Genomic DNA, 7427 nt, shown 5'->3' on the forward strand with positions numbered 1-7427 from the left:
TAAACTTGTTGCTTAATGCTGCTTCATGGTCTTATCCCCCCTCCCCTCCTATTATCACCCTCCTAACCCCCCCCCCCCCCCCCCTCTAACATCCCTCTCTCTTCTTCCCTTCTTTCCTTTTCCGTCCGGTCCAACACCAAAGATTTTCAAACATGGTTGAAATTAATAAAGTTTGGCCTCAACTACAAAAGGGGTTTATTCAGACATGGTCTGTCTGAAGATTAATAACCCCTATTGTTAAAGTAAAATATGTCCAACACAAGAGGCCCTCAGCTCTCATCTGCCTGCCCAGCTGTTGGACAGGACAAGTTGAAAAAAAAATATGAACACATTTGTGCATGACCTACTGAACCTGTGATTTTTTTTCACTCTCAGTTTGTAAATATTGTAAAACACATACTTTATGAAAGCGCGCCCTTTTTAGGCACAGCTGTGGGTGGCAACAGATGAAGAAAGAGCAGCAGTGAAGCCATGTCACTGTCCCAGTCTATTAAAATACAAAAGATTAAGAGAGAATTTGGGAAGAAATTACTATTATCGACTTTGAACACAGAGATAATACATTGTAAACCTACATATTTACAGACAAGTCATGCTTACTGGTCTCATCATTCATTCCCTGCTAATTTTCAGCAGCTTTCAAAGTAGAAACAATTCATTTGTCCGAGTCAGGTGTTTGGCCTCCTCAATGATCTTTTGCTTAAATGCCGTGTCCCACTTTTCAAGCATCCTCGAGGCAGTTTCTGCTCCAAACAACAGCACAAAGTCTTGGTTAATCTGTAAATTACATAAAAGGGAAATGTATTATATGAATGAATATTCTACAGTCAGCTGTCTAAATCTACCCATATTTGAAGAAGGTTAGGATCAATAATAACTCTTACAAGTCCTTTGACATCTAAAAAACGTGGACAGGCTTTGAAGACATCCTCTGTTCTTTGTGAGTCATGGATCAGTTCCTGGCTGTGTTTAAAGGTCTTCTTCATCTTTTCTATAACACTTGTGTAGTCATTACAATGCAGAAGAAATGATATTGCCTCTTTGCAGGCATCTCCAGTAAGTTGCTGAGGCACTCCATCTGCTGATCTTTTGCGGTTTGGTCCTTGTGCTTCAAATTCTTTAGCTACTTTAACCGGCCTCTGATACTTCTTTCTGGCTATAGTCTTGAGGCACCACGCCACAGTACACTTTTGTGCATCATAAAAGTGTTCCTATTAAATAATTCAAAAATAAATATCAGTTAAGATATACTTGAAACATTTAATAACACAGCTGCAGACAAATGCTGTGTTCTTGTGTGCCTAATTTTAATTAAACTTACATAGCAGTTTGGAGAAAAGGGGTCCCTCAGTGAAGGAAAAAGTGTTATGATTCCAAGGGTGTACTTCTCTTTCTGTTTGTGAGATGGAATCCTCCTTCAATATTCAAAAGAAAAATAAAACAACATAAAATGAAGAAATCAAGTGAACTTCAACTACAACCAGTTCTATCAAACATCACTTTTGTCTTATGGATTAAAAAAAAAGTAGAGCAATAAAAGAGGGCATTTTTCTGTAAAACCGCCAGCTGATAACTGTGTGACAACAGTGTAAATAACAGAAGAAAACACAGACCCATGTAACTCAGTCATATGGCTAACCAATATGTTGACAAGCTTCCTTCGGGTCCCATTCTTCAGTGAATTTTCTGACTTGTACTCATCTAGAACATCCTCACCTCCTGGCTTTGCATGCAAGGCATTTTCAACCATCTACCCACATACACATAAAAACTTATTAAAAAATGAAATAACAATGTTAAGCTTACATTGAGACTATTTTAAACATTAAATAAGACTTGGCTCTATACACTATAACCAAAGGCTACATAGCACAAACGGCCTTACATTTAACATTGTCATGTTTCTTTTTTAATTAGAGATCCAAATATTGTTAAAAATATTCCTTTTAAACTTAAAATTGTATACCTGTTTTGCAGCATCTGACTAAGCAATCTCAGTGGTTGATTTACTTAAGACCTCACAGCTTTTTCCATCTCTGACAGTGGGAATTCCTAGCTCTCTAAAGAAGTCAGTCACACTTAAAGTGACTGACTGTTCTTCAGTGAGGGTGGATGGATGTGAATGTTCTAAGGGAGAGAAAGGGAAAAAATGTAAAATTTGTACGTGCGTGTACCATATTCTCTCACTGGCAGCACGACTAACATGGCAGGGCATCTCCGCAGGCACCACAAAAACATAGATTTATCTGTTAAATCAACATCTACAGAAACTACTCTTCCGTCTTCATTTGGAATTAAACTTCGAAGCAACTCAACTCGTGCAAATGCAATTACACGTGCGGTAGGAGTATTCATAGCCGGGGACATGCGACCTAATTCCTAATAAAGCTATTAGGACGCAAAAAAGAGCATAACACCAGAGAGATCCAGCTTAAGATAAATGGTGCATTAATGGACAATTTGGATATTATTGTCAACAGTTTTAATAACTTATTTATTAGTTCAATTGAAGATTTAACGCGGCAACTAAAATGTCCAGATATCCCATGGAAATCTGTAGACAATAGTAAGCCAATATTTCATATTAAGGAAATATCTGCTCCTGATGTTCTAAAAATAATCTCATCCCTCAAAAGCTCCAAAGCTAGAGATGCACATGGTTTCTCTAGTTATTTTACTAAGCAATATAAAGATGTTCTCGCACACCCAATTGTACATCTGATTAATCTGTCTATTAACCATAGCATAGTGCCAATAACATGGAAAATTGCTAGGGTTATACCTGTTTTTAAGTCTGGGGACAAAACAAAACCTGAGAACTACCGTCCAATAAGCATTCTACCAATTATTTCCAAAATCTTAGAAAAATGGGTCACAACACAAATAACTATACATCTCAACAACAGTCAAACCTCTCTCCATCTAATGTAGTTTGGCTTCAGAAAATATCACTCCACTGATACAGCCACTTGTTATTTCCTTGAAGATGTGAAACAGCTGCTTGACAAGGGAGGCTTTGTGGGTGCTGTATTCCTTGATCTGAAACGTGCCTTTGATATTATTAATCATGATGTTCTCCTTGCAAAGTTATCATATTTTAATTTCTCGAACAGTGCTCTCTGCTGGATGAAATCATATCTCCATGACAGAAAACTGACATGGTGCCTCTGCCAGCTACTCTCCCCCTCCCCCGTCTGCTCTGTTCTGGACGCGACCAGCTGCCACCACTTACCTCATCACCGCTGCCTTCTTAAGGATCTCCTGGATCTTCAGTCGGTGCCAGTTCGTTTTACCTCCCACGGTGCATAGTCAGGCTCGCTCATGTTCTTGCTCTGTTTACCAAGTTCTGTGTTACTTATTGCTCCTCTCGTCTTTGCCTCAGGAATAATCTACTCTGGATCTCACCTGGTCGCAGTCCTCTGGTTTCACGCCGTCTCACCTCTGGAATCCTGCAACTGCTCTCCTCCAGCCAGCCGCCGCGCCTCTGTTGGAAATAAGCCAAAACTCACCTTCCTATATAAAAACTTCTAAACTCACCTTAATGTCCGAGTCTCCTTCTGGTATACAGCATCTGGGTCACTCCGAATTATAGTCATACCATGACAGAACGAACTGGCCAAACTCCTGACCCAGCTGACCCTGAAGGGCTCCAACACACCTTATCCATACAAGGAAATCTTCTTACACGTCAAGCGGAGGCCATCACTCTCATGTCCTCGGCCCAGTGGGATCTTTTTCGTCGCCTCGACAGCATCACGCAAATACTCAGTGCTGCTAATAGCCAACATGCTAATCCCGCAGCCGCTGCTCAAGTTCCCGTCAACATCACTTCCGCCAATATCCCGGAAAATGTCCGTCTCCAGCCGGAACCTTTTTACGGCGATGTTGAAACCTGTGGAGGGTTCCTACTTCAGTGCCAACTCATTTTCCAACAGGCTCCCAGGTACTACCAAGCCGATCATAGCAGAATTTCACTGATTGTAAACTCTCTCCGCAGCAAGGCACTACAATGGGCCCAAGCCTTTCTGGCCTCTCATCCCATCACTCATCTTCCGTACGACCGGTTCATAGCGGAATTCCGACTAGTCTTCGATCAGCCTCGAAAGCAGGAAGAAGCAGTCCGACGGTTACTAAGTCTCCAACAAGGTAACCGCCCGGTAAGCGATCATCTGATAGATTTCCGCATTTTAGCGGTCGAAACGGGTTGGCCAGATCCTGCTCTTAAAGGAGTTTTCTATCAGTCACTAAACGAACGTGTCAAGGATCACTTATGTTCACAGCCAGAGGCGGACTCATTTGAAGATCTCGTTACCGCTGCCCTAAGGTCTGACGTCCGACTACGAGAACGTCTTGCAGAACAAAGACGTAAGCCTCCGCTTCCTCCGGTTATTCCATCTCCTCCTGTGTATGTGATTCAACCTTCAAATCATGAAACTCCTGCCAATGTTTCTGAGGAACCCATACAGATCGGTCATTCTAAGTTAAACCCCGAAGAACGTTTAAAACGGCTCGTCGAGGGCTCATGTTTCTATTGTGGCCAAGCCGGTCATATGGTTTCCGAATGCCGCACACGTTTAAACCCCCCGCTAGTAGAGGACAGGCCACGGGGGAAAGTTTCGGAATTCATCCACAATTCCAAGTTTTTATTTGTTCCTGTCAAGATCAGTCACAGAAATAAAGTCTTCGAAGTCAAGGCTCTCATAGACTCAGGAGCAGAACATAGTCTTATTGACCAACGTCTCGTTCAGGAACTCTCTCTTCCTGTTGAAACTCTCGCTAATCCTGTTAAGGCTGCCGGCCTAGGAGGCAAACAACTTACTCGCATCACTAAACGCACCAGCCCAGTTCTCCTTTTCACCAATGGAAATCACCGGGAGTACCATCAGTTTTTCATTACTCATTGTCAACAGACCCCGATAATCCTGGGGTTTTCCTGGCTCCAGATTCACAACCCGTGCATAGAGTGGAGTTCGCCCCGTATCACTAACTGGAGCAACTACTGTTTGGCTAATTGTCTCCATTCCGCCTTGCCCATTCCCAACGCTCCTGATTCTGCTCAAGATAAAGAAATTGACATGTCTAAGGTTCCAGTCTGTTATCACGATCTTTGTACTGTTTTCAGTAAAGCTAAGGCTAGTTCACTTCCACCGCACCGACCTTACGACTGCTCCATTGAACTGTTAAACGGTGCTCCTCTCCCCAAGGGGAAATTATATAATCTCTCTGGACCTGAAAAGGTCGCCATGGAGAACTACATTCAAGAAGCTCTGTCTCAAGGTCACATTCGCCCCTCGTCCTCTCCTGTCGGCGCAGGTTTTTTCTTTGTAGAGAAGAAAGACAAGACGCTACGTCCATGCATTGATTTCCGCGAGTTAAATCAAATAACGGTCAAGGATAAATATTCTCTCCCTTTAATTGATTCTGTATTCGACTCTGTCCAACAGGCCAAGATTTTTACCAAACTCGATCTCCGCAATGCATATCACCTTGTGCGCATTCGTGAAGGGGATGAATGGAAAACCGCGTTCAACACCCCACTAGGCCATTATGAATATCTTGTTATGCCGTTCGGCCTCACCAACGCACCTGCAGTGTTCCAACGCCTTGTAAATGACGTCCTGCGGGATTTCCTTAACAGATTCGTTTTTGTTTATTTGGACGACATCCTCATTTACTCCGCAAATTCCATCCAGCATGAACACCATGTTCGCCTCGTCCTTGAAAGATTATTGGTCAACCAGTTATACGTTAAAGCCGAAAAATGTGATTTTCATGTATCCACCATCCCCTTCTTGGGATACATAATTGAAGCTGGCAACATACGCCCGGACCCTGCTAAAATTGAGGCCGTCGTTCAGTGGGAAGTACCCCAGACTCGAAAGAAGCTTCAACAGTTTTTGGGTTTTGCAAATTTTTACCGCCGCTTTATCCGGAACTACAGCAGCATAGCGGCGCCTCTCACTCAACTCACCTCCATTAATAAACCCTACGCTTGGAACCCTGCTGCCGATTCTGCATTCCAGAAACTAAAAACGCTTTTCGTTTCAGCCCCCATCCTGATCCAACCAGACGTCACCAAGCAATTTATCGTGGAGGTGGACGCCTCTGATTCCGGTGTGGGGGCGGTTCTGTCGCAACGGGAAGACAGCTCTGGAAAGCTCAAACCGTGCGCTTTCTTTTCCCGCAAACTAAGCCCGGCTGAGCAAAACTATGATGTGGGCAACCGGGAGTTACTGGCTATTAAGTTGGCCTTGGAAGAATGGCGCCACTGGCTGGAGGGAGCAGAACAACCATTCATAGTGTGGACAGACCATAAGAATCTTGCCTATCTCCGCTCCGCTAAACGCTTAAACTCCCGCCAGGCCCGGTGGTGTTTGTTTTTCGACCGCTTCCACTTTACTATCTCTTACCGTCCTGGCAGCCGTAATGTTAAGCCTGACGCCTTGTCTCGTAAATATTCCACCACTGATTCCAACTCTGACTGTTACATCCTTCCTACGTCCTGTTTCGTTGGTAGACTCACCTGGGAGATCGAGAGCAAAGTCCAGCAAGCTCAAGGTGAGATCCCCGCCGGAACATCTTGTCCCACTGGCACTCTGTATGTCCCTGATTCCCTCAGGTCTGAGGTCATAGCCTGGGGACACACGTCCCGCATTGCCTGCCACGGGGGAGTCTACAGGACCAACCGCCTCTTAAAGCGACGCTTTTTCTGGCCCACTCTGGAGCGGGACGTCAGGGAGTACATCTCTGCCTGCAGTACCTGCGCCCGTTCTAAGTCCTCCAACAGGCCTCCCTCTGGACATCTACTGCCCCTATCCACGCCAAGCCGTCCCTGGTCACATATTGCGGTGGATTTCGTTACGGGGCTTCCGCCATCACAAGGCCATACGGTAATTCTCACAGTCATTGATCGTTTTTCTAAAGCCGCTCAATTCATTCCCCTGCCACAGTTGCCCTCTGCCATGGAAACTGCCGATGCCCTAGTCCACCACGTTTTCCGTCATCATGGGGTTCCCAGCGACATCGTGTCCGACCGTGGACCGCAATTCACTTCCCAAGTGTGGAAGGCTTTCTGCTCCGCCCTCGGAGCCACTGTCAGCCTTACCTCCGGGTACCACCCTCAAGCCAATGGACAGGCCGAACGGGCAAACCAGGAACTGGAGGCGGCTCTCAGATGTCTGGTGGCCCAGAATCAGGAGGACTGGTCCAAATACCTGGTGTGGGTGGAGTATGCCCACAATTCCCATTCATCCACTGCCACCGGGATATCACCTTTTGAGGCCTCCTTGGGCTACTCACCCCCTTTGTTTCCTTCCCAGGAATTGGATCTGGCAGTGCCCTCGGTCCAGCTCCACCTCCAGCGGTGTCGTGACATCTGGCTGCAGACCAGGGCGGCTCTCCTCCGCACCAAGGAGAGCAACTGTCAG

The 7427-nt window shown here is 45.1% G+C and overlaps 1 long non-coding RNA gene across 1 annotated transcript; it reads right to left on the reverse strand.

Annotated features, from left to right (window-relative positions):
* Positions 1-3194: 3194 nt before the first annotated feature.
* On the reverse strand, positions 3195-3823 carry LOC144984445 (uncharacterized). Its single transcript, XR_013648119.1, has 3 exons — positions 3686-3823; positions 3406-3484; positions 3195-3332 (listed from the first exon to the last, which is right to left on the reverse strand). It is a non-coding gene; the product is annotated as an uncharacterized LOC144984445 (long non-coding RNA).
* Between the last annotated feature and the right edge of the window lie 3604 nt (positions 3824-7427).

The sequence above is a fragment of the Oryzias latipes genome, chromosome 16, assembly GCF_053564925.1.
Source record: "Oryzias latipes strain Hd-rR chromosome 16, Olatipes_Hd-rR_3.1".
In the NCBI taxonomy this organism is placed as follows: domain Eukaryota; kingdom Metazoa; phylum Chordata; class Actinopteri; order Beloniformes; family Adrianichthyidae; genus Oryzias; species Oryzias latipes.